The sequence below is a fragment of the Gorilla gorilla genome, chromosome 15 (genome assembly GCF_029281585.2).
Source record: "Gorilla gorilla gorilla isolate KB3781 chromosome 15, NHGRI_mGorGor1-v2.1_pri, whole genome shotgun sequence".
NCBI lineage: Eukaryota > Metazoa > Chordata > Mammalia > Primates > Hominidae > Gorilla > Gorilla gorilla.
Window position 1 is genome coordinate 122963344 of NC_073239.2, and position 25280 is coordinate 122988623.

A 25280-nucleotide genomic window follows, 5' to 3' on the forward strand; every position below is an offset into this window, starting at 1 on the left:
TGTCCTCTTTCCACGGGGTGTTGTGGGACCACCAGTGAGTGGCTTGGGATGTCAGTGGCTGTCCTCTGGCCCTACAGTGTGGGCTTGGGCTCACTGCTCCCCTGCCTCCAGGTCTGGCAATGACTCCGTTACTACCCATCGGCCTCCAGGGATGTTTGGTGTTAGACTCCGTTGACTGGGCGGCTTCAGGTCTCTTCCCAGGAGAGGCCTGTGAGAGGACTGGGATGTCTGGGAGCGCTGCATTCTCCCGTGATGCTGCTGCCTGGATCCCTCGTCTTTAGAGGGAGTGCTGAGCCTCCCTGTAGGTGCGGGCAGTGAGAGACACAGGCGGACGTGTGTCAAGGCGCTGGAGGCTGATTTCTTTCAGTGCCTTCTGCCTGTGGAAGAGCTGAGCTCCCTGCTTCTGTGCACAGGAGGCTGCCCTGTAACCGGGCAGTGAGGGCAAGGGCCCAGGCCTGCATGGGAAAGACTTGGGTAAGGCTTTGTCCCAGAAATACCAGAGCCGGGCCTGAGAGGGGAGTGGGGCTGGAGTGGCCAGGAGGAATGTGAGGGCATGGGGAGTGTGTGGGTGTGAGTGCACGTTCAGTGCCATCCCTCAGGGGCCCCAGGAGAGGAATAGCTCGAGCTGTGGGCAGGAGGAGCACAGGGGTGGGCACAGGCAGGAGAAACTGAGGGTCTTTGGCAGAGGAGGGGAGGGCCTGCAGGTGCAGGGTTGGCCTGGGAGAGGTGTTTAGAGGGAGGAAGACGGGTCTAGGTAGAGACCTGGGTGGGGGCTGTAGGGACAGGACCCCAGGGCTGTCTTGGTGGGTGGCAAGAGCAGCGGGGGAGAAAGGGCTGGAGGAGGGTCGGGTCTCCCCAGGGTGTGGGCTGCAGGGTCGGGTCTCCCCAGGGTGTGGGCTGCAGGGTCGGGTCTCCCCAGGGTGTGGGCTGCAGGGTCTGGTCTCCCCAGGGTGTGGACTGCAGGGAGGAGCTGCACAGGGTGCTCCCCGAGGAGGGAGGAGGGAGGAAGCACAGAGTCATTGGAAGTGAATGGAGAAGGAAATGGCAGTGACCTGAGTGCCAAGTGGTCCCCGTTTGGGGTTGGTCTGTGTGGGAACAGCTTCCTGGCCTGTGTGTAAGTGGACGGGGGAGGGCAACGAGGTCTGGAGCAGGAAGTCGTAGCAGCAAGGCAGGTCCCCGGCCTGGGGGTCTGGAGCTTGTCTTCTTCCTGTGAGCTGTGTGTGGGTGGCCCCAGTGTGGGCGGTGCCCTGGACCTGTGGTCTGGTGGATCCCAGGCCTCCCTGGGACAGCAGGGCAGCCAGGGCTAGAGGAGCCTGAGGGGCCAGGTCAGGGTGGCCCTGGGGACACTGCCTCTACCTGTGACCAGCGCTGCTGCGGGGATCTGGGCATGAGACCCCTTCTCCCAGGAGGGGAGGCGCGTGAGTGAGACCCTAAGTCCATACCCCATGGGGGCTCTGACCCTCCTGCAGGGGGCCCGGGCAGGGGTGGGTGGGGTGTGCAGGTGGGGGTGGGGGTGGGGAGCCCAGCCCCTCCCAGACGCACCCTGCTGTCCTCCAGGGTGTGGGCTTGGGCACTGCAGGGTGGCTGGGCCTGGGCTGCCTGGTGTGCCTGTGGTGGCTACATTCCTAGAGTGGGGACTGAGGCCCAGTGGGGTCTGGAGAGGAGCCTGAAGGGGGCTTCATGGAGGACCTGCCTTGGATGGCACCCCTATCTTGGGGAAGACATGGGGTCCAGCTGGGAGGAAGGGGAGTGGGCCACCTCCTGGGGTTCCCCCTGGGGCCACCTCAGCCTGGGGGCTCTGTGCTTGGTGACCTGCCAGAAGTTCCTCCCTGCCCAGACCCCAAAGTCTGTGCTGCACCAGGGCAGGAGGGAAGGGTCTGTGGCCTGCTCGAGGTCAGGCCCACAGTGGTGTCCCCTAAGCCTGAGTCTGCTCCCAAGTGCTCGCCCTGCAGCAGGCCCCAAGTGAGGGACAGAGATGGGATGGGAGTCATCAGGGTCGAGGTCCCCCAGGATATCGGGGTGTCTCTGTTCCTGGAGTTGGCCCTGGATGTGGGGTTTGTGCCTGGGCTGCCTGGGGTTGATGTTGGGAGGTGCCGCTGATCCCTGACTCTTTGAGGACACTTGTCAGAAGGGTCAACTCCAGCCAGGGGCACTGGGGCCACGGCAGAAGGATGCGGTCAAGCCCTGCCCCGACGCGCCGGAGCCCCCGGCCCTTGTCCTCCGATCCAATGGGGACACCGTGGGGCTCCGGGTACTGGGGGTCATGGGAGCCGGCAGAACATGGGTTCGGGGCGGCTGCTCCCCTCTCTGGCGGGGCCTCCGACTGCGGCCAGGAGACAGTTTTGGACGAAGCTTTTCTCACAGTGGTAGTTCCAGTTATACCCACTGTGACTCGGGGCTGTTCAGAATCCGACCAGGCACCCTGTGCTCTGGGGCCTCCTGGGTGGTGGCTGGGCTTGTGGGCGGGGTCTCCTTCAGGGGCTCTGAGGCTGTGGCTCGTTTTAGGTGTGGGGTGAGCACTGGGAGCCCCAGCTAGCGGAACACCCACAGAGACCGAGGCCTGCACACATTCTGCCCTGGTGTGTGGGGTGGGCCCAGGCCCCTCTGGGCAGGTCAGCCTCAATGGGGAGGGGGCTTGTGTCCTGTCTGGCTCCTTCTCTGGGTAGAGGGGACCCATCTCCTGGTCCTGGACCCCCTTCAGCCTGCCCTTGTTCTTCCAGAAATGCAGGACATGGCAGGGTGCCGTGGACAGGAGGCGTCTGCTGGCCTGGGTGTCAGCTGCAGCCTCAGATCCTAAACGTGTCCTCCCTGCTCTCTCTGCTTCCGCTGACTTGGGATGGGGTTTCTGGCCTGGCAAGTGTCTCTGTGGGACCAGCTGCTATACTCCACTGTGACACAGACACCTTCAGAAACTTCCTGGTTTGTTTGGGGACCTTCCCTTGCTGGGCTCAGCGCACCTTGGTCTTTTCTGGCCTTGACGGGGCGTCCTCAACCCTGGTTCTGGGGGGCCTGCCCCTCTGTCTGGTGTCTGGAATAGGGGTCCAAGTCAGGGGTCAGCTGCCTCCTGGCCTGCAGGGACTAGAGAAAGGGGTTCCTCCCAGGGCAGGACGTGGCAGGCCTGGATGGAGCTGAGGTCTGTGCCTGTATCGGGGGTCCCATATCCTGCTCCTTCATGGCTCTGAGCTCCCCGCGGCAGGACCTCCTCAGGGTGTTGGGTTCATCCTGTTTGGGAGGGGCTGCCCCCAGGCCCAGCACTGTAGTGGAGGGCTCACTGAGGGGCTTTTGGGTCTGGCCTGAGCCGCTGTGGGGATATTCCACTGTGAGAGGGTCCCCCACAGATTCTCCCATCCTGCTTCTCCTCCCAGAGCCTGGAGGGGATGGAATCCGGGGGTCCCAGAGGAGGATCCTGGACCCAGGGGAGGGGGCCTCTTCACTGACCTCCCCTTCCTCCATTCCTCCCTCCCCAAAGCTGCCCAGTCGGCCCCCCTGCACCACAGCCTCTGTCTGCACTGGCTCTGCCGGCTCTGGTGTAGGTGGGACTCAGGATGGTGTGGACGACGTGTGGCCAGGGTGGAGAGGAGGTGGGCGGGTCGGTGGGTGAGAGGGATGGGCTCATCCAAGATGGAGCACCCGCGGGGCTCTGAGCCCTCCCCCACACCGTCCCTGGTCCTTCCCTGCAGCCTGCCACGGTGGGAGCCCCAGGCAGGGTGGACCATACCCTCTAGGAGGCTGGCACTTCCCTGGGTTCACGAAGACAGAGCCTCCTGCCCGGTGGTGCAGCGGCCCCGCTTCCTCCCTCAGCCCTTCCTGATGGCTTCCTGGGGATTCTGGATTCCCATGGGGTGATGAGAGGAGAGCAGAGGGGAGGAGGGGCAGGGTTGGGTCCTGGATAAGGGGGTGCTGGGGTTGGGGTCCCTGGAGAGAAGTTCTGGGTTCCTGGGGGCCAATCAGGCAGGCGTCCTTTCTGTCCACACCCCAAGGGTCCTGCCAGAGCCAGGTGGGGGAACCATAAGGAGAGGGCGTGTGTCCTGTCCTCCCCAGTCCTCTAGACAGGGTGGGGGCTGAGGGGTCCTCCCTAGGGCAGCACCGAGTAGTGACTCTGGTGTGGGGTTGTCGGATGTCATGGGCTGGCCTGGGGGGTGCGGGGTGCAGAGCAGGAGGGGGCAGACTCAGGTGGGGGATGGCCCGGTTATCCCTGTGTTCATGCCATTTCCTGTTCTGGTCACCTGCAGTGAACCCTGGCAAGGAGGGGGTGGCCTCCCAGTCTGCAGCCTGCCTGGGATCTGCTCTTGCCCTGGAACTGGGGACAGAGCCATTCTGGAGGTCAGCAGCCTCCTAGGACAGCAGGAGATCAGGCCAGCCCCTAGCAGGGGAGGCAGTGGGGATTTTGGCAAGGACTGCGTTGTTTGGGAGCCAGTGCCCCACTAGGCACAGTGACAGACACCCCAGCAGGATGTCCTGTCCCCGCCAGGCTGCCCACCCTATCTTAGCCGCGGCACATGAGGTTGCCCATCCATTGGCCTTCCTTGCAGGAATGAGGCCCTGGGAAGCTGAGAACAGACCTCCCACTGAGGGAACCCTCCCCACAGAGGGGAGAGTGCAGAAAACAGCAGCCTTGAGAGCCCCAGGAGAGGCAGGTGAGCTGGAGGCCTGGGGCTGCACAGCAGGGGCCCATCTACTTGGCCTGGTTGCTGCTATGGGCGGCACCACTGTGGTAACCGTAGCTGTATTCACCACAGTCTGACACCCCCTGACAATAACCACATCTGGAACTGGAGGCGGGGCTGTCAGGAGGAGCTTCCCAGGGAACAGAGAGGGTCCAGACAGCTGTGCCAGGGGCCCCCAGGACTGGGGACGTGGGGGGCTGCTCAGGCACCAGACATGCACAGTGTCCCCCTGGAGAGGCCTCTCCAGGCTCCTGGGCTCTGGGACAGGCCTCTGGTCAGCAGGAGGCTGGGTGCTCCCCGGCATGTGCTCTCCTGCCCTCACTGGTGAGCTCCTATGTGGCCTAGTGTGGGCCCAGCTCCAGCGTCCACTCCTGTCAGCCTGGCCGTGGGTCCAGGCAGAACTGGGCATGGCTCCTTCTTAGATCCCTCGGGGACTCTCTCTACAGCTGTACCTGGGGCTGGGGGCTCCATGAGTGGTCTTTGCCAGGTGGGGACATCAAAGACAGGCGTTTCTACATGGGTAGGTGAAGGGGACTGTCCGGGGCCTGGCCCTACGGAACACAGTGGCCTCTCAGAGGAGGGTGTGTGGGAGTCCTGCCTGTTGGGAGCCTGGTGGATGCTGCCCTCTTCATTCCAGCCAGGATGGGAATCCAGGCAATTGGCAGGAGGTACTGGAACGAGGCTGGTGTCTACAGCAATTCTGGGCCCCAGGAATTGGCTGTTGGAACTGGGGCAGCTGTTGGGACAGGGTTCGGTGTAGCTGGCAGAGAAGGGACCAGAGCACCTGTGGTCATGAGTGAGGTCACCTCAGAGCCCTCTGAAGCCCCTGTTTGGGGGTACATGGTGTGCAGGGCACCAACCCATGGGCTAAGATGGCCCGGGTGTCCCTAGAGGCTGAGAGTCTGGGCAGAAACCCTCGGGCCTGGTTCTTCTGGTCCTGGAGAGCTCCGAGCCGAGGAGTGTGTATAAACCCTGCATTTCTGGCTAGTTTCTGCCACTGGGTTCATCACTGTGGTAGTTACTGTAGTCACACAGCAGGAGGGCCCTTCACAAAAAGCCCCTGAGTGTGGCCAGAGGCCTTTCCCATGCAGGCCTTTTTCCAGGCATCTGGGGCCCCCATTGACAGTGGTGCTGCGTCCTGGGGATCTCAGGCCTTTCCGAATCTTCCCCGCCTGCCATCGAGGGCAGGTGGGTCTGACTCACCCTCCCGGGCTCCTGTCCCATCTAGGAGGGGCTGAGGTGACATCCGGCCAGAGGGTGTGCAGGAGTCAGGCCTCCTGGAGTTTGAGCCCTGGGGCAGGTGCAGGGGGTGGGATGCCTTTTAGGGGTCTGGGAAGGGCTGGGCTGTGGGGGTGTCCCCATGGGTCATCTTGTGTTCTGGGGGCGGTCCTGATCCAGATGTGGGTTCCCACTATGATGCCACTGAGGACTGTTCTAGAAGAGGGTGCCCACTGGGGAGTGAGACAGGGATTTCTGGAAGGTTCTTTGTCTCTGACTGTGGGAGGTGAGTCCTCTGTTGGCTTCCCCGGTGAGGTCTGGAAATGAGCAGGACTCAGGACGGCCAGGCAGGATGAGCGACGCCCAGCTCTGGCTGTCTTGGGAATGTCTTCTGTCTTGGAAACGACCCAGGAGAGGCTCAGGTGTCAGGGCCAGGCAGGCCAGGGACCACAGGGGCAGGGACAGTGCACAGTGCACTGCCCTCCTGGTGCCCCTACTCAGACATGGGGGGTCTCAGGGTCCACACATGTGGCTCAGCCTTGAGGGAGGGGCTTCCGGGACTGCTGGGTGGATGGCAGCAGATGGTGCTCTGGGGCTGTGGGGCCGGCCCTGTCCCATCTGGGCTGGTGTTGGGAGGGCAGCAGCGATGCAGACCCCTTGAAGCCAGATCTGGATGACCTGTAGGGTGACCTTGGCCATCTGTTTCATGGTCTCTGGGGCGGGCAGGCTGGAGCCCAGCATGGTCACTCACAGGCCTGTCGAACATGCCTGCTGCCCTGTGTGTTTGGGTCACGGGCTGCACTGCTGCGGTAGCCACCATACCCATGGTGCTGTGTCCTCAATCAAAATCCTAACATGGCATGTGGTGGTCCCCCGTGGGGAGGGCTGGGGCGGGAGGCTCCCAGGGATGGGTTTTTGATGGACTCTGTGACACTGTGGTTATAATAAGTACTCCAACCATAGTAATACCACAGTGACACAGACCTCACCCCAAACCTACCATCAGGCCTGGGGAAACCCGGGATGTCCAGGGCTGACCTGAGGAGGCAGCAGGGCCCCGAGGGAAGGCTGTGGGCCCAGCGCTCTCAGGTCTGCTGCAAGAACACTCGGGTCTGTCCCTCGCTTATGTGGATAGTGTCCGTGTCCACCTGTGTCCTGAGGATCCATCTCAGGCTGGCATCTGTCCCTATGTCCCTACCCACCCCATGGCAATGTCCTTTCGGGTTCATAAATTGCCCCCAAATCACACAGGCATCATTCTGGGGCTTTTTGTATTCCCAGGGCCACCAGGTGCATCCACCCAGAAAGGTCAGATGTGGGAGAGTTTCCAGAGTGATTCCCCAACCCTGGATGAGCTTCTGCAGCCTCACTGCTACTCAGGTTCCAGCAAGACCTGGAGCAGGTGCAGGTGAGGCCCAAGGCCAGGTGAGGCCCAGGCCAGGTGAGGCCCAGGTCAGGGGAGGCCCAGGTCAGGAAAAGCTAAGGTTGATGCGTGAGACTTCTATAGTTTTCTCTTGGTGCGGATCCTCCCTGGTACCCCTGCTCCTCCTCCCAGCCCCCGCTCTGTGCCTGCCAGATGGCGGCCCCTGCACAGGTGGTGGTGGCTGTGGAGGAGCTGGGCTCTGCCTCTCTATGCACGGGCATCCCTCTCAGGCTCTGGCCGGGGAGTTTGGCTGAGCTGCTTCTCTCTGGAATTCACTGACTGTGCCGTCCTCCGGGATATATGGCTCTGTGCCTGCTCCACATCAGGCCCCAGGAGCTGCCAGCAGGTACCAGCCTGCCCTGCCACACAGTGAGCCTGCAGCCTGTCCGGGGATCCCAGGGAGGTGAGTGCCACCACACATCAGGCCTTTACTCTTTAAGTCTTTTCTTTGGGGATACATCATCGATGTCTCATATACTAAATGTATGTCTGTATCATTGTACAATTGCCTGTGTCATCGCTTATTTATCCAACCTGGGTTAATGTCTTTGCTATTATGAACAGTGCTGGAGTGAGAAATTTCTAAACACAGCTGTGTGCATTTTCCTCTTCTCGCGATTTAGAACTTTAACTGCTGTTTTCAAGGTACTGTAACGTATTCGTTCTGTTCTTGTTAGGAGACTTGCCAACTCTGTGTGTCTCTGTTCATACCCTCTTCCTTCCCCAGTAGAAGTAACCACTACTTTGATTATGTGATTATCATTTTCTTGGTTTTCTTTATGGTTTTCTAACTGGGAAATGTATCCCTTAAGAAGACAGTCCATTTTGCCTGGTGTAAATTTTATTTAGAAGAAATCACATTGAAAGTATTTTTTGGACTTTCCGTTGTTACTCCAATTACTCAGCATTGTCATGAACTCAACCGCAGAGTCACTCATAACCCTCTACCGTTGTCCTTGTGGCTGTCTGGGTTTGCATTGCATGAACCTGCCATCATTTATTTGCCTGTTTTATTTCAGATGGACATTTGCTTTGCTCTCAGTTTGAGGCTATGACAAACAGATGCTCTGCACATCTTTGCCCATGAGGCTCTCAGGGAGGGCTCTGGGGCTGGCATTGCCTGCAGGGTTCTGCTTTGTCGCAGGGAGTTCCCGCCAGGGCTTTTCAGAGTGTCTGTGCCCAGCAGCAATGCCTGAAGGTGCCCACTGAACTTTGCCCTTGCATCAGGCACTTTCTGTGTGCTTGCTTCTGTACTGCTCCACATTCAGGAGAATTTATTCAGATCTGTGCTGCAAATCCATCTCACTGATTCTCTCTTTACCTGTGTCTACATCAGCTGTTAAACATCCCATGATGCAATAGTGTGGGCACAGGGCAAAGTTTTGAAAGATGACAGTGTAGGATAGCGGCTGCTCCTCCTTCCCTGTGCTCTTCCCACACTGTCCTCCTGGGCTCACTCCCAGCCACTGATCCCAAACACCAGTTTATGGAACTCTGCACAGGAAAGCAGAAACAGCAAAAGGCCCTGCTCAGGCTCTGCCTGCATCCCCTCTTGCACACCCACCAAAGCTCTTTCCTTGGGGCCTGTGCAAGCTTCCCAGCTGCTTCTCATTTTCTGTTTACCCTGCTCGCTGGCTGGTGGGTGTGATGTATGTATGGGGAGAGTCTTGTGGGTTTTGGACATTGATGGACACCCCTAAGCCCTACTTCCCAGACCCTGCCCCAGCCCCCCAGCCCCAGGAGTGGGTGCGTTTGCAGTAGGGCTTTGGGAATGGGGCTGTGTCACTGTGGGCGTAGCAGCTAGTACTACTACAATATCCTCACAGTGACACGAGCCCCCACAAAATCCTCCTATCCCTGCAGGTGTCACCGAGCCCCCTCTTGCTGGCTCTTGCATGGCTCTCCTGCTGAGACTGTGCATTCCAGCGGGTTGTTGTCTGAAACTCAGGGTGTCTTGGAGAGGACTCTGAGCCCAGTGCTGTACAGGGGGCTCCTCCTTTGTCCTGGGGGAGTTGCGTCGACCCTGTTTTTGGTCAAGGGAAGCACTTGCTGGTGAAGGAGACCTCCCCTCCTCTCTTTCTCGGGAGCCCCCTCTGATGCTGTTGCCTGGTGTTTCTCAGGGCTGGTGCTGGGGTCTCAGCAGTCTCTGCCCTGTTCCAGGTGGGGCTGTGGGGCTGTACTATTTCCACAGGGTGTTGTGGGGCCGCCAGTGAGGGGCTCAGGGTGTCAGCGGCTGGTCTCTGTCCCTATGGTGTGGGCTTCGGCTCACTGCTCCCCTGCCCTCCACGTTGGTCATTGACTCAGTTACTATCCAGCGGCCTCTGTGGCTGTTTGGTGGTGGCTGCAGGTCTCTTCCCAGGACAGGCCTGCGAGAGGGCTGGGCTGTCTGGGAGCCCTGCATTCTCCCGTGATGTTGCTGCCTGGATCCCTCATCTTTAGAGGGAGTGCCGAGCCTCCCTGCAGGTGCCGGCAGTGAGAGACACAGGCGGACGTGTATCAGGGCGCTGGAGGCAGATTTCTTTCAGTGCCTTCTGCCGGTGGAAGGGCTGAGCTCCCTGCTTCTGTGCACAGGAGGCTGCCGTGTAACCGGGCAGTGAGGGCAAGGGCCCAGGCCTGTGTGGGAAAGACTTGGGTGAGCCTTCGCCCTTGAAATAAAACAACGGTGCCTGAGAGGGGAGCGGGGTTGGAGTGTCCGGGAGGAAGGTGAGGTCATGGGCAGTGTGTGGGTGGGAGTGCACAGTCAATACCATGGCTCAGGGGCCCCAGGAGAGGAAGAGCTTGAGTTGTGCGCAGGTTGGGGCAGGGTGTGGGCACAGGCGGGAGAAACTGAGTCTCTGGCAGCAGAAGAGCCGAGGGCCTGCAGGTGCAGGGTTGGCCTGGGAGGGGTGTCTGGAGGGAGGGACAGGGGTCTTTCTAGAGACCAGGGTAGAGACTGTAGGGACAGGACCTCAGGGTTTTCTGGGTGGGCAGTAAGAGCAGCAGGGTTGGAAGGGCCCCAGGGAGGGTCTCCCCAGGGTGTGGGCCGCAGGGTCTCCCCAGGTTGTGGGCTGCAGGGAGGAGCTGCACAGGGTGCTCCCCTGAAGGAGGGAGGAGGGAGGGAGCACAGATGTCCTGGGAGCAAATGGAGAAGGAAATGGCAGCCACCTGAGTGCCAGGCAGTCCTGGTTTGGGGTTGATCTGTGTGGAAACAGCTTCCTGGCCTGTGTGTAAGTGGACAGGGGAGGGCGCTGAGGTCTGGGGCAGGAAGCAGTAGCAGGAAGGCAGGTCCCGGCCCTGGGGGTCTGGAGCTTATCTTCTTCCTGTGAGCTGTGTGTGGGTGGCTCCTGCACCCGGTGCCCTGGACCTGTGGTCTGGTGGAGCCCAGGCCTCCCAGGGACAGCAGGGCAGCCTGGGCTGCAGGAACCTCAGGGACCAGGTCAGGGTGACCCCTGGGCCTCTGCCTCCACTTGTGACAGGCGATGCTGTGGGAACCTGGGCTTGAGGCCCCTTCACCCAGGAAGGGAGCCACGTGAGTGAGACCCTAAGTCCATACCCCATGGGGGGCTCTGACCCTCCTGCAGAGCCGCTGGGCAGGGGTGGGTGGGGTGTGCAGGTGGGGGTGGGAGTGGGAAGCCCAGCCCCTCCCAGACGCACGCTGCTCTGCTCCAGGATGTGGGCTTGGGCACTGCAGGGTGGCTGGGCCTGGCTGCCTGGTGTGCTCGTGGTGGCTGCATCCCCAGAGCCGGGACTGAGGCCCAGTGGGGTCCGGGGAGGAGTCTGAATGGGGCTCCATGGAGGACCTGCCTTGGATGACACCCCTACCTTGGGGAGGACATGGGGTCCAGCTGGGAGGAAGGGGAGTGGCCACCTCCCAGGGGTCTTCCTGGGGCCACCTTAGCCTTTGGGGTCTGTGCTTGGCAACTTCTGTGCCAGAAGTTCCTCCCTGCCCAGACCCCAGTCTGTGCTGCCCCAGGAAAGGAAGGAAAGGTCTGTGTCCTGCTCGAGGTCGGGGCCACACTGGTGTCCCCTAAGCCCGAGTCTCCTCCCAAGAGCTCGCTCGGCAGCAGGTCCTGAGTGAGGGACAGAGACAGGTGCGGGGTCTTTGGTCCTGGTGGACTCTGGGGTGGATTCCAGTGGGAAGTCGTCAGGGTCGGGGTCCCCCAGGGCATTGGGGTGTCTCTGTTCCTGGAGTTGGCCCTGGATGTGGGATTTGTGCCTGGGCTGCCTGGGGTTGACGTTGGGAGGTGCTGGTGATCCCTGTCTCTCTGAGGACACTTGTCAGAAGGGTCAACTCCAGCCAGGGGCACTGGGGCCACAGCAGAAGGATGAGATCAAGTCCCTGCCCCGACCCGCTGGAGCCCCTGGCCCTTGTTCTCCCATCCAGTGGGGACACCGTGGGGCTCCGGGTGCTGGGGGTCATGGGAGCCGGCAGGACATGGGATTGGGGTGGCTGCTCCCCTCTCTGGCTGGGCCTCTGACTGTGGCCAGGAGACAGTTTCGGACCCAGCTATTCTCATGGAGATCGATCCAGTTATACCCACCGTGACTTGGGGCTGTTCGGAATCCGACGGGGCTCCCTGAGCTCTGGGGCCTCCTGGGTGGGGCCTGGGCTGCTGGGCGGGGTCTCCTGTGGGGGCTCTGGAGGCTGTGGCTCATTTTAGTTGTGGGGTGAGCACTGGGGGCCCCAGTGGTACCAGTTGCTGCTATATCCCACTGTGACACAGACACTTTCAGAAACCTCCTGGTCTGTTTGGGGGCCTTCCCTTGCTGGGCTCAGCACCCCTTGGTCTTGTCTGGCCTTGACAGGGGCGTCCCTCAACCCTGGCTCTGGGAGGCCTGCTCCTCTGTCTGATGTCTGCGGGGGTCGGAGGCAGAGGCCAGCTGCCTCCCGCCCTACAGAGGCTGGAGACAGGCGTTCATCTCAGGGCGTGGGCTGGGTGGTCCTGGATGGAGCTGATGTCTGTGCCTGTATCAGAGGCCCCACATCCTTCTCCTCCATGGCTCTGAGCTCCCCCTGGCAGGACCTCCTCGGCGTGCTGGGTCTGTCCTTTGTGGGAGGGGCTGCTACCCAGGCCCAGGACTGCAGTGGAGGGCTCACTGAGGGGCTTTTGTTTCTGGCCTGAGCCGCTGTGGGGGTATTCCACTGTGAGAGGGTCCCCCACAGAATCTCCCATCCTGCTTGTCCTCCCAGAGCCTGGAAGGAGTGGAATCTGGGGGTCCCAGGGGAAAATCCTGGACCCAGGGGAGGAGGCCGTGTTCACTGACCTCCCCTCCCTCCATCCTTTCCTCCCTGAAGCTGCCCTGTGGCCCCCCTGCACCCCAGGCTCTGTCTGCACTGGCTCTGCCGGCTCTGGTGAAGGTGGGACTTGAGAAGGTGTAGACGACCTGTGGTCAGGGTGGAGAGGAGGTGGGTGGGTCAGTGGGTCACCAGCCTGGGGGGCCTCACTGAGGACGGAAGAGCACCCGTGGGGCCCTGAGCCCTCCCCCACACTGTCCCTGGTCCTTCCTCGCAGCCTGCCATGGTGGGAGCCCCAGGTAGGGTGGACCATACTCTCTAGGAGGCTTGCACTTCCATTGGTTCACAAAGACAGAGCCTCCTGCCCGGTGGTGCAGCGGCCCCGCTTCCTCCCTCAGCCCTTCCTGATGGCTTCCTGAGGATTCCAGATTCCCATGGGGTGATGAGAGGAGAGCAGAGGGGAGGAGGGACAGGGCTGGGTCCTGGAGAAGGGGGTGCTCAGGCTGGGGTCCCTGGAGAGAAGTTCCTGGCTCCTGGGGGCCAATCAGGCAGGTGTCCTTTCTGTTGACACCCCGAGGGTCCCGGCAGGAGCCAGGTGGGGAACCATAAGGAGAGGGCCTGTGTCCTGTCCCCCAAGTCCTCTAGACAGGGTGGGGGCTGAGGGGTCCGCCCCAGGGCAGGGCCAGGCAGTGACTCTGGTGTTGGGTTGTCGGACATCGTGGACTGGCCTGGGGGGTGCGGGGTGCGGAGCAGGAGGGGGCGGACTCAGGTGGGGGATGGCCCGGTCATCCCTGTGCTCATGCCATTTCCTGCCCTGGGTACCTGCATTGAACCCTGGCAAGGACAGGGGTGGCCTCCCAGCCTACAGCCTGCCTGGGATCTGCTCTGGCACTAGAACTGGGGACAGAAGCCATCCTGGAGGTCAACAGCCTCCTAGGACAGCAGGAGGAGACCAGGCCAGCCCCTAGCAGGGGAGGCAGTGGGGATTTTGGTAGGGTCTGCGTTGAGAGCCAGTACCCAGTAGTCACAGAGCCAGATGCCCCAGCAATATGTCCTGTCCGCAGCCGTCTGCCCACCCTGTCTTAGCCGGGGCAAGGGAGGGTACTGTGCCCCTGGCAGGCCCAGCCTTTGGCTTTCCTTGGAGGGATGAGGGCCTGGGAAGCCGAGCTGTTGGTGGCGCCAGGGAGAGGTCACCAGGACAGGGGGATGGGGCTTAATCGAGTGGCATGGGTGGGGCCGGATCCTCCTGTAGGCTGGTCACTCAGGGTTTGGCATCTCTGGCTGATCCCTGTACCCAGGTACTGCCGGGGTACTCACAGTGCTCTAGGCCCACTGCCTGGGCTCACAGCCTCATTTCCAGGGGGCCGGGTGGTGCTCCAAGCCTCAGTTTCCCCACTGTGGAGGGGATGCTGCTGGAGGGATGAGGATCATAGAGCACAGCCTGGCAGCTTCTATGCCCGCTGCCCCTGGGGACCCGGGCTGTGGGATGGAGCAGGCTTCCCCATCAGGGCTCGGCCTGCTGGGGCACAGCACCCTCACATGCCGACACTGGGGGCTCCGTGGCTGCGTGACTCCGTGGCTTCGTGGTGCTGCCTGCACCTCTCAGGGCGGGAAGCTGCCTTTCCCTGCCAGCCTTTGATTTCTATCTCAGTCATCCCTGCCCTGGAGCACAGACCTCCCACTGAGGGAACCCTCCCCACAGAGGGCCAGAGGACAGACAGCAGCCTTGAGAGCCCCAGGAGAAGCAGGTGAGCTGGAGGCCTGGGGCTGCGTGGCAGGGGCCTGTCTAGTTGGCCTGGTTGCTGCTATGGGCGGCACCACTGTGGTAATTGTAGCCACTATATTCACCACAGTCTGACACCCCCTGATGATAACCACACCTGGAACTGGAGGCGGGGCTGTCAGGAGGAGCTTCCCAGGGAACAGAGAGGGTCCAGACAGCTGTGCCAGGGGCCCCCATGGCTGGGGACGTGGGGGGCTGCTTAGGTACCAGACATGCACAGTGTCCCCCTGGAGAGGCCTCTCCAGGCTCCTGGGCTCTGGGACAGGCCTCTGGTCAGCAGGAGGCTGGGTGCTCCCCTGACATGTGCTCTCCTCTCCTCACTGGTGAGCTCCTATGTGGCCTAGTGTGGGCCCAGCTCCAGCGTCCACTCCTGTCAGCCTGGCTGAGGGTCCAGGCAGAACTGGGCATGGCTCCTCCTTAGATCCCTCAGGGACTCTCTCTACAGCTGTACTTGGGGCTGGGGGCTCCATAGGTGGTCTTTTCCAGGTGGGGACGTCAACAGCAGGCATTTCTCTAGTGGCAGGTGAGGGGGACTGTCCGGGGCCTGGCCCTGAGGAACACAGCGGCCTCTCAGAGGAGGGTGTGTGGGAGTCCTGCCTGTTGGGAGCCTGGCGGATGCTGTCCTCTTGATTCCAACCGGGATGGGAATCCAGGCAATTGGCAGGAGGTGTTGGAAGGAGGCTGGTGTCTATAGCGATTCCGAGCCCCAGGAATTGGCTGTTGGAATCGGGGCATCTATCAGGACAGGGTCTGCTGCAGCTGGTGGGGAAGGGGCCAGGGCACCTGTGGTCATCAGTGAGGTCACCTCAGAGCCCTCTGAAGCCCTTGTTTGAAGGCAGACGATGTGTGGGGCACCAGCCCATGGGCTGTCATGGCCAAGATGTCCCTAGAGGCCGAGGGTCTGCGCAGAAACCCTTGGGCCTGGCTCTTCTGAGCCTGGAGAGCTCTGAGCCAAGAAGTGTGCATAAACCCTGGGTGTCCGGTCAGTTTCTGCTGCTGGGTTCATCACTGTGGTAGTTACCGTAGTCACACAGTAGGTGGGCCTTTCACAAAAAGCCCTTGAGTGTGCCCAGAGGCCTTTCCCACACAGGCCCTGGTCCAGGCGTCTGGGGCCCCATTGACAGTGGTGCTGCGTCCTGGGGATCTCAGGCCTTTCTGAATCTTCCCCGCCTGCCATCGAAGGCAGGTGGATCTGACTCACCCTCCTGCGCTCCTGTCCCCTCCAGGAGGTGCTGAGGTGACGTCTGGCCAGAGCATGTGCAGCAGTCAGGCCTCCTGGAGTTTGAGCCCTGGGGCAGGTGCAGGGGGTGGGATGCCTTTTAGGGGTCTGGGAAGGGCTGGACTGTGGGGCTGTCCCCATGGGCCATCTTGTGTTCTGGGGGCCGTCCTGATCCAGACGTGGCTTCCCGCTGTGATATCACTGAGGACTGTCCTGGAAGAGGGTGCCCACTGGGGAGTGAGACAGGGATTTCTGGAAGGTTCTTTGTCTCTGACTGTGGGAGCCAATCTCTGTTGGCTTCCCCGGTGAGGTCTGGAAATGAGCAGGACTCAGGACAGCCGGGCAGGATGAGCGATGCCCAGCTCCGGCTGTCCCGGGAATGTCTTCTATCTTGGAAATGACCCAGGAGAGGCTCAGGTGTCAGGGCCAGGCAGGCCAGGGACCACAGGGGCAGGGACAGTGCACAGGGCCAGCCCTGCCCTCCTGGTGCCGCTACTCTGACTTGGGGGCTCTCAGGGTCCACACATGTGGCTCAGCCTTGAGGGAGGGGCTTCCGGGACCGCTGGTCAGATAGCAGCAGATGGTGCTGTGGGGTGTCACTGTCCCATCTGGACTGGTATTGGAGGACAGCAGCGATGCAGACCCGTTGGACGGAGGTCTGGCTGACCTATGGGATAATCCTGGCCATCTGTTTCATGGTCTCCGGGGTTGGCGGGCAGGAGCTCAGGGTGGTCACTCGTGGGCTTGTCCATTGTGCCAGCTGCCCTGTGTGTTTGGGACATGGGCTGCACTGCTGTGGTAGCCACTACACCCATGGTGCTGTGGCCTCAATCAAAATCCTAACGCAGCATGTGGCGGTCCACCGTGGGGAGGGCTGTGGCAGAAGGCTCCCAGGGATGGGTTTTTGATGGACTCTGTGACACTGTGGGTATAATAACCAGTCCAATAATTATAATACCACAGTGACACAGACCTCACCCCAAACCTACCGCCCGGCCTGAGGAAACCCGGGATGTCCAGGGCTGACCTGAGGAGGCAGCAGGGCACCAAGGGGAGGCTGTGGGCCCAGCGCTCTCAGGTCTACTGCGGGGACACTCAGGTCTGCCCCTCGCTTAGGTGGATAGTGTCCGTGCCCACCTGTGTCCTGAGGCTCCATTTCAGGCTGATATCTGTCTGTATTGTCCCTACCCGCTCCACGGCCATGTCCTTTTGGGTTTATAAATTGCCCCCAAATCACGCAGGCATCACTCAGGCTTTTTATATTCCCTGGGCCACCAGGTGCCTCCACCCAGAAAGGTGAGATGTGGGAGAGTTCTAGAGTCATTCTGCAACCCTGGATGAGCCCCTGCAGCCTCAGTGCTACTCAGCCTCCAGCAAGACCTGGAGCAGGTGCAGGTGAGGTCTGAGGCCAGGTTAAGCCCAGGCCAGGTGAGGTCCAGGCCAGTGAGGCCCAGATCAGATGAGGCCCAGGTCAGGTGAAGCCCAGGTCAGGTGAAACCCAGGTCAGGTGAGGCCCAGTTCATGTGAGCTCAGGGCAGGCAAGGTCCAAGTCAGGTGAGGCCAAGGTCAGGTGAAGCCCAGAGGTGAGGTCCAGGCCAAGTGAGGTCTAGGTCAGGTGAGGCCAAGGTCAGGCAAGGCTGAGGTAGAGGTGTGAGACTTCCGTAATTTTCAGTCGGTGCCAACCCTGCCTGGTGTCCCTGCCCCTCCTCCCAGCCCATGCTCTGTGCCTGCCGGATGGCGGCCCCTGCGCAGGTGCTGCTGGCTGTGGAGGAGCTGGGCTCTGCCTCCCTGTGCATGGGCGTCCCTCTTGGGCTCTGGCCTGGGAGTGTGGCTGAGTTGCTTGTCTCCGGAATGCACTGACTGTGCCGTCCTTGGGGGTATACGTCCTCAGGAGGATACGGCTCTGTGATTTCTCCACATCAGGCCCCAGGAGCTGCCAGCAGGTACCAGCATGCCCTGCCGCACAGTGAGCCTGAAGCCTGTCCGGGGATCCCAGGGAGGCGAGTGCTACCACACATCAGGCCTTTTCTCTTTAAAGTCATTTCTTTGGGGATACATCATCGATGTCTCATATACTAAATGTATGTCTGTATCATTGTACAATTGCCTGTGTCCTCGCTTATTTATCCAACCTGGGTTAATGTCTTTGCTATTATGAACAGTGCTGGACTGAGAATTTTCTAAACACAACTATGTGCATTTTCCTCTTCTTGCGATTTAGAATTTTAACTGCTGTTTTCAAGGTACTGTAATGTATTTGTTCTGTTGTTGTTAGGAGACTTGCCAACCCTGTGTGTCTCAGTTCATACCCTCTTCCTTCCCCAGTAGAAGTAACCACAACTGTGTTTATGTGATCATCGTTTTCTTGATTTTCCTTATAGTTTTTCTAGTGGAAAGTTTATCCCTTAAGAAGATGGTACATTTTGCCAGGTGTAAATTTTATTTAGAAGAAATCATATTGAAAGTATTTTTTGGAGTTTCCTTTGTTACTCCAATAACTCAGCATTGTCATGAACTCAACCACAGAGTCGCTTATAACCCTGTACTTTTGTCCTCGTGGCTGTCTGGGTTTGCATTGCATGAACCTGCCATCGTTTATTTGCCGGTTTTCCTTCAGATGGATGTTTGCTTCATTCTCAGTTTGGGGCTATGACAAACAGATGCTCTGCACATCTTTGCCCATGAGGCTCTCAGGGAGGGCTCTGGGGCTGGCATTGCCTGAGGGTTCTGCTTTTTCACAGGGAGTTCCTGCCAGGGCTTTTCAGAGTGTCTGTGCCCAGCAGCAATGCCTGAAGGTACACACTGAACTTTACCCTTGCATCAGGCACTTTCTGTGTGCTTGCTTCTGTGCTGCTCTACATTCTGGAGAATTTATTCAGATCTGTGCTGCAAATCCATCTCACTGATTCTCTCTTCAGCTGTGTCTACATCAGCTGTTAAACATCCCATGATGCAATAGTGTGGGCACAGGGCAAAGTTTTGAAAGATGACAGTGTAGGATAGTGGCTGCTCCTCCTTCCCTGTGCTCTTCCCACACTGTCCTCCTGGGCTCACTCCCAGCCACTGATCCCAAACACCAGTTTATGGAACTCTCTGCACAGGAAAGCAGAAACAGCAAAAGGCCCTGCTCAGGCTCTGCCTGCATCCCCTCTTGCACACCCGCCAAAGCTCTTTCCTTGGGGCCTGTGCAAGCTTCCCAGCGCCTCTCATTTTCTGTTTACCCTGCTCGCTGGCTGGTGGGGTGGTGTTTGGCGGGGAGTCTGGTGCATTTTGGGCATTGATGGACACCCCTGGGCCCTACTTCCCATATGCTCCCCCGAGCCCCTCAGCCCCAGGAGTGGGTGCGTTTGCAGTAGGGCTTTGGGAATGGGGCTGTGTCACTGTGGGCGTAGCAGCTAGTACTACTACAATATCCTCACAGTGACATGAGCCCCCACAAAATCCTCCTGTCCTCGCAGGAGTCACTGAGTCCCCCCTTGCTGTCTCTGGCCAGTTCTACTGCTGATACTGTGATTTCCAGGGGGTTTTTGTCTGAAATTCAGGGTGTCTTGGAGAGGACTCTGAGCCCAGTGCTGTACAGGGGGCTCCTCCTTTGTCCTGGGGGAGTTGCGTGGACCCTGTTTTTGGTTAAGGGAAGCATTTGATGGTGAAGGAGACCTCCCCTCCTTTCTTTCTCAGGAGCCTCCTCTGATGATTTTGCCTGGTGTTTCTTGGGGCTGGTGCTCGGGGCTCAGCAGTCTCCGCCCTGGTCCAGCTGGGAATGTGGGACTGTTCTGTTTCAATGGGGTGTTCTGGGGCCACCAGTGAGGGGCTCGGGATGTCAGCGACTGGTCTCTGTCCCTATGGTCTGGGCTCCAGCTCACTGCTCCTCTGCCCTCCAGGTCAGTCACTGACTCAGTTACTATCCAGCGGGCTCCATGGCTGTTTGGTGGTGGCTGCAGGTCTCTTCCCAGGAGAGGCCTGTGAGAGGGCTGGGATGTCTGGGAGCCCTGCATTCTCCTGTGATGTTGCTGCCTGGATCCCTCGTCTTTAAAGGGAGTGCCGAGCCTCCCTGCCGGTGTGGGCAGTGAGAGACACAGGCGGACATGTGTCAAGGCGCTGGAAGCCGATTTCTTTCAGTGCCTTCTGCCTGTGGAAGAGCTGAGCTCCCTGCTTCTGTGCATAGGAGGCTGCCGTGTAACCGGGCAGTGAGGGCAAGGGCCTGCATGGGAAAGACTTGGGTGAGCCTTTGTCCTGGAAATACCAGGGCTGGGTCCAAGAGGGGAGCGGGCCAAAGTGTCCAGGAGGAAGGTGAGGGCATGGGCAGTGTGGGGGTGGGAGTGCACGGTCAGTGCCATGGCTCAGGGGCCCCAGGAGAGGAAGAGCTTGAGTTGTGCGCAGGTTGGGGCAGGGTGTGGGCACAGGCGGGAGAAACTGAGGCTCTGGCAGCAGAAGAGGGGAGGGCCTGCATGTGCAGGGTTGGCCTGGGAGGGGTGTCTGGAGGGAGGGACAGGGGTCTGGGTGGAGACCAGGGTGTGGGCTGCAGGGATGGGACCCCAGGGTTGTCTGGATGGGCAGGAAAAGCAGCGGGGTAGAAAGGGCTGGAGGCGGGGTTGGGCCTCCCCAGGGTGTGGGGTGCAGGGAGGGGCTGCACAGGCTGTTCCCCTGAAGGAGGGAGGAGGGAAGGAGCACAGAGGTGCTGGGAGCAAATGGAGACGGAAGTGGCAGCGGCCCGAGTGCCAGGTGGTCCCGGTTTGGGGTTGATCTATGTGGAACAGCTCCCTGGCCCGTGTGTAAGTGGTCGGGGGAGGCATGGAGGTCTGGAGCTACAAGCGGTGGCAGGAAGGCAGGTCCCAGTCTTGGGGGTCTGGAGCTTATCTTCTTCCTGTGAACTGAGTGTGGTCAGCACCTATGGGTGGTGCCCTGGACGTGTGATCTGGTGGAGCCCAGGCCTCCCAGGGACAGCAGGGCAGCCAGGGCTAGAGGAGCCTGAGGGGCCAGGTCAGGGCAGCCCTGGGGACACTGCCTCCACCTTTGACCAGCTCTGCTGTGGGGATCTGGGCATGAGACCCCTTCACCCAGGAGGGGAAGCGCGTGAGTGAGACCCTAAGTCCATACCCCATGGGGGGCTCTGACCCTCCTGCATAGGGGCCTGGACAGGGGTGGGTGGGGTGTGCAGGTGGGGGGTGGGGAGCCCAGACTCTCCCAGACACAGCCTGCTCTGCTCCAGAACGTGGGCTTGGGGACTGCAGGCTGGCTGGGTCTGGGCTGCCTGGTGTGCCTGTGGTGGCTGCATTCCCACAGCCGGGACTGAGGCTTAGTGAGGACCGGGGAGGAGCCTGAAGGGGGCTCCATGGAGGACCTGCCTTGGATGACACTCCTATCTTAGGAAGGACATGGTGGGGTCCAGCTGGGAGGAAGGGAAGTGGGCCACCTCCTGGGGGTCTTCCACCCCCACCACCTCAGCCTGGGGCCTCTGTGCTTGGCGACCTGCCAGAAGTTCCTCCCTGCCCAGACCCCAAAGTCTGTGCTGCCGCAGGACAGGAAGGAAGGGCCTGTGGCCTGGTCGAGGTTGGGGCCACAGTGGTGTTCCCTAAGCCAGAGTCTGGTCTCAGGGCCCACCCCGCAGCAGGCCCTGAGTGAGGGACAGAGACAGGCGCGGGGTCTTTGGTCCTGGTGGACTCTGGGGTGGATTCCAGTGGGGAATCATCAGGGTCGGTGTCCCCCAGGGTATTGGGGTGTCTCTGCTCCTGGAGTTGGCTCTGAATGTGGGGTTTATGCCTGTGCTGCCTGGGGTTGATGTTGGGAGGTGCCAGTGACCCCTGTTTCCCTGAGGGACTCTTGTCGGTGGTAGGGTCAGTTCTGGCGAGGGGCACTGGGGCCATAGCAGTAGGATGGGATCCAGCCCCTTCCATGACCCCCTGGAGCCCTGGTCCCTGTCCTCCCCATTCAATGGGGACTCCGTTGTGCTCTGGGTGCTGGGGGTCATGTGAGCTGAGTAGGACCTAGGTGCGGGGCGGCTGCTCCCCTCTCTGGCGTGGCCTCCGGCAGTGGCCAGGAGAGAGTTTTGGATACAGTTTTTCTCACAGTGGTCGTTCCAGTTATACCCACTGTGACTCAGGGCTGTTCAGAATCTGCCCAGGCACCCTGAGCTCTGGGGCCTCCTGGGTGGGGGCTGGGCTTGTGGGCAAGATCTCCTTCGGGGGCTCTGGAGGCTGGGGCTCGCTTTAGTTGTGGGGTGAGCACTGGGGGCCCCAGCTAGCGGAACACCCACAGAGACTGGGGCCTGTACACATTCCGCCCCAGTGTGTGGGGTGGGCCTAGGCCCCTCTGGGCAGGTCAGCTTCAATGGGGAGGGTGCTTGGGTCCTGCTTGTTTTCCTCTGGGTTAATGGGATTCTTCTCCTGGCCCCAGATCCTCACAGGCTGCCCCTGTCCCTCCAGCAATGCAGGACATGGTAGGTCACCCTGGAGGGAGGCACGTTCTGGCCTGGGTGTCAGGAGTGGCACCTCAGATCCTCCATGCGTGCTGTGGGCTGAGCAGGACAGCAGACGACCCCAGGCCCCCACCCTGTCTATGGACATTTTTTGCTGCGGCAGCTGTGGGAGCTGACAATGTTCACAGCCACGCCACGGTCATCATTGTAGTCAAGGCTTTCTAAAAGTTTCATTGTGATGAAGCCTCCTATTAAACGGCGCCTCGGCCCTGCTTCCTGAGGGTTACTGCTGAGTCCCGGATTTCCCGCAGAGGCAATGAGAGGAGAGCAGAGGGAGGAGGAGGGGGATGAGCTGGGCCCTGCAGAAGCGGGTGCTTGTGTTGGGGTCTGTGGAGTGAAGATCTGGGCTCCTAGGGGCCACCCAGACAACCGTCCTCCCTATTCACACCTTGAGGGTCCCAGCAGGAGCCAGGTGGGGAGACTGTGAGGAGAGGGCCTGTGTCTTGTCTTCCTTGGGCCGTGGGACAGGGTGGAGGTTGAGGGTGTCTTTCCCAGGGGATCACAGAACAGCACCTCTGCTGTGGGGGGGCATCCAGCATGGGGGGCTGGGCTGTGGGGTGCAGGGCAGGAGGGGGCGTGCACGGGAGGGGTGTGGCCCAGTCATTCCTGCATTCACAATCTTTCTTGTCCTGGGCACCTGCACTAGACCCTGGCCTGGAGGGGGCGGCTTCCTAGCCTGCAGCGTCCCTGGAGTCTGCTCTGACTCTGGACCTGGAGACAGGAGCCAGGCAGGAGGTCAGCAGCCTCCTAGGACAGCAGGAGGGCCCAGGCCAGTGCCTAGCAGACTTCTGCTGGAGTGGGGTCCCCGGGGCAGGGAGATAATGATTTCTAGAAGTGTCTGTGTCTCTGAGTGTGCAAGTTTGTCCAAACTGTCCACCAGGTGTGATCAGGTAAACACAGGCAGACTTGAGTTCAGGTGGAGGAAACTGAGTTTTGTCCTTAACTCCCTACCAACTCTAGGGGAATGAGCCAGGCTCCATTATCATCTGTGCAGAGGCCACAGCCTTGTAAAGGGAGGTGGTAGGGGGAGCAGGGAGGGTGCTCAGGGCTCAGTCGTCGGGGAAGGGAAAAGTTGTCCAGTGCTGGTCAATGTCCCTGGGATGGGGCCCGCTGTGTCCGTGCTGGCCACTGTTGAGGTCAGGATTCTGTCTTCCCAGAGCCTGGAGACACAGGCCCCATCCTTCCCAATGGAGACACTTCAGGGAGCGGCTCTCAGGTCCCAAGAAAGACCTTCCTGGCCACAGGAGACACACGGACATCGGGAACGGACAGAGCAAGGACATGCAGTTGCAGCCTTTTCAGCAGATGCCCTAAGAATGGAAGGTCAAGAGTTGGAGCAAACGGTCAGTTCTGGTGCGTGGAGCTTTCTCAGGCAGGTGTTAATGGGGCTGGGGTCAGCCTAGGGGGTGTGACCTGAAGCCACTGGAAGCCTTGCTGGGGTCTGGCTCTCTCTTGGTGCAGGGGGGTGGAGGGAGCCCTGACAATAGAGCACTGGGGGGCCTCCAGGAGACCATCCCTGCAGCAGCCGGGCCATGCTCTGAGGACCAGGAGACCATCCCTGCAGCAGCCGGGCCATACTCTGAGGATGTGGGACGAGGACCCCCACTGTCTCTGAGTGTAGAGTGGTGACTTCTTTGCACAGACTGGCCAGGGGTCCCCCAGGGGCACAGTACAGGTATCCCTGGGCTGCAGGGCTGGGGGACATCAGAGCGGCTCTCTGGGCTTGGCAGCCACCTCAGGTGGGATCAGAAGGGGAGGCAGTGCCTGGTGCTTCCCCTCCAGGCCTCTCTCCATGGTGTCCAGGGTAGTTTCTGGGGCTTTGGTGCCAATTCCTCAGGCCAGGGTCCTACCCTTCCTGGTGCCGTGATGCTTGGGGGCTCTGGAGGAAGCCCCAGCTTTGGCCACTCCTGCACTGCCTGGGGCTCCAGTCCTGCTGCGCCTTGAGGGGAACCCAGGGCCCCAGCCTTGGCCCTGTAAGATGGGGGCTGGGCTCCAGCATCCTGCCACTTGGTTTAGTTCCTAAATGACAGGGAGGCAGACTCTGGCTGAGCTCAAGACCTGTCCCCAGGCTCTGCACCAGAGCAGGGTCCCCCAGCAGAGGCTGTGTGGAGCTGAGCAGGGTTCCCACTTTGTGGGGAGTTCCCTGGACCTGGAGACTCAACCCTCAGCCTCCTTGATGATAAATGATGCGTCCTGTGACTGTCTTGGCCCAGACCATCAGGTGGCCTCCTCACCTACCCCTCTTCAGACAGGGCCTCAGACCTAAGGCAGGAGCACCCCCTATGCCAGACCTCCTGGGTCACAGGATATGCACAGACATCGGGAAGGGATGGAGGATGGATGAAGGACGTGCAGTTGCAGCTCTTTCTGCAGATGCCCTGAGAGAGGAGGTAGGAGCACCCTTGCTGTGGTTTGAATGCTTCTCTCCTCCAAAACTCATGTTGAAATTTCATTGCCATTGTAACAGTATGAAGAGTGATTAGGTCATAAGGTCCCCACCTCATGGGTGGGATTGGTGCTGTTATAAAAGGGTGAGTTCGGCCCCCTCTTGCTCTCTTTCTTGCCTTCTGCCATGTGATGACACAGCAAGAAGGTCCTCGCCAGATGCTCCTGGACTTGTTTTGGACTTTCCCTTGCTCTTGGACTTGCTCTGGCACCTGTGCTCTTGGACTTCACAGCCTCTAGAACTGTGAGAAATAAATTTCCATTCGGTATAAATTTCCCAGTCTTGGGTATTCTATTATAACAGCACAAAACAGTCTAAGACAACCCCATATTCAGACCTAAGGTGAGATAACCCCTACCCATATCTAAGGATCCCCTGCTCCAGACCTTGGTGGTGAGGTCAATACAGGACTCCCTCTGAGGGAAGCCCTGACAGCGATGCCTGGGAAGGCATCTCTAGGGACCAGTGGGCCAGGGGAGGCCCAGGACACACCTGCATCATCTCTCATAATCCCTCTGTTCTCTTATAACAGGAGCATATGCTTATAGCATACTTTAAAAATTAGCCCAAAACTGAAGGTAAGCATCAATTAATTGATGGACTCCTTTTCACGGTTTGGTCTTTGTATTTACACCAGTCATCTCACAATGTGTGTTGAGCTTTGCACCCTTTTACCAAATGAGGTCACCCCATGAATGCTGGCTGTCATGTTATCACAGATATGTGACAAGTATAATTGGGAATGTTTGCAGAATAGTCCCACTAATGTATGCACCATAATTTCTTCAGGCACTATCTTGCTTTCAACTATTTTATAATTATAAATAATGTTCT

At 59.9% G+C, this 25280-nt stretch overlaps 1 long non-coding RNA gene and 2 gene segments (V, D, J or C); 1 reads left to right on the plus strand and 2 right to left on the minus strand.

Moving 5' to 3' along the window:
• LOC101124180 (immunoglobulin gamma-1 heavy chain-like) overlaps window positions 1-25280 on the minus strand; it is a 411893-nt gene that overhangs the window by 138597 nt on the left and 248016 nt on the right.
• The window catches only part of LOC101143562 (immunoglobulin heavy constant mu-like), a 352381-nt gene that overhangs the window by 54179 nt on the left and 272922 nt on the right, over window positions 1-25280 (minus strand).
• On the plus strand, window positions 1283-24671 carry LOC101133506 (uncharacterized). Of its 2 annotated transcripts, none has more exons than XR_010130867.1 (4): window positions 1283-1418; window positions 23245-23353; window positions 24249-24390; window positions 24587-24671. It is a non-coding gene; the product is annotated as an uncharacterized lncRNA (long non-coding RNA). The 2 variants fall into 2 exon arrangements; XR_010130866.1 differs by having other exon boundaries at window positions 23245-23343.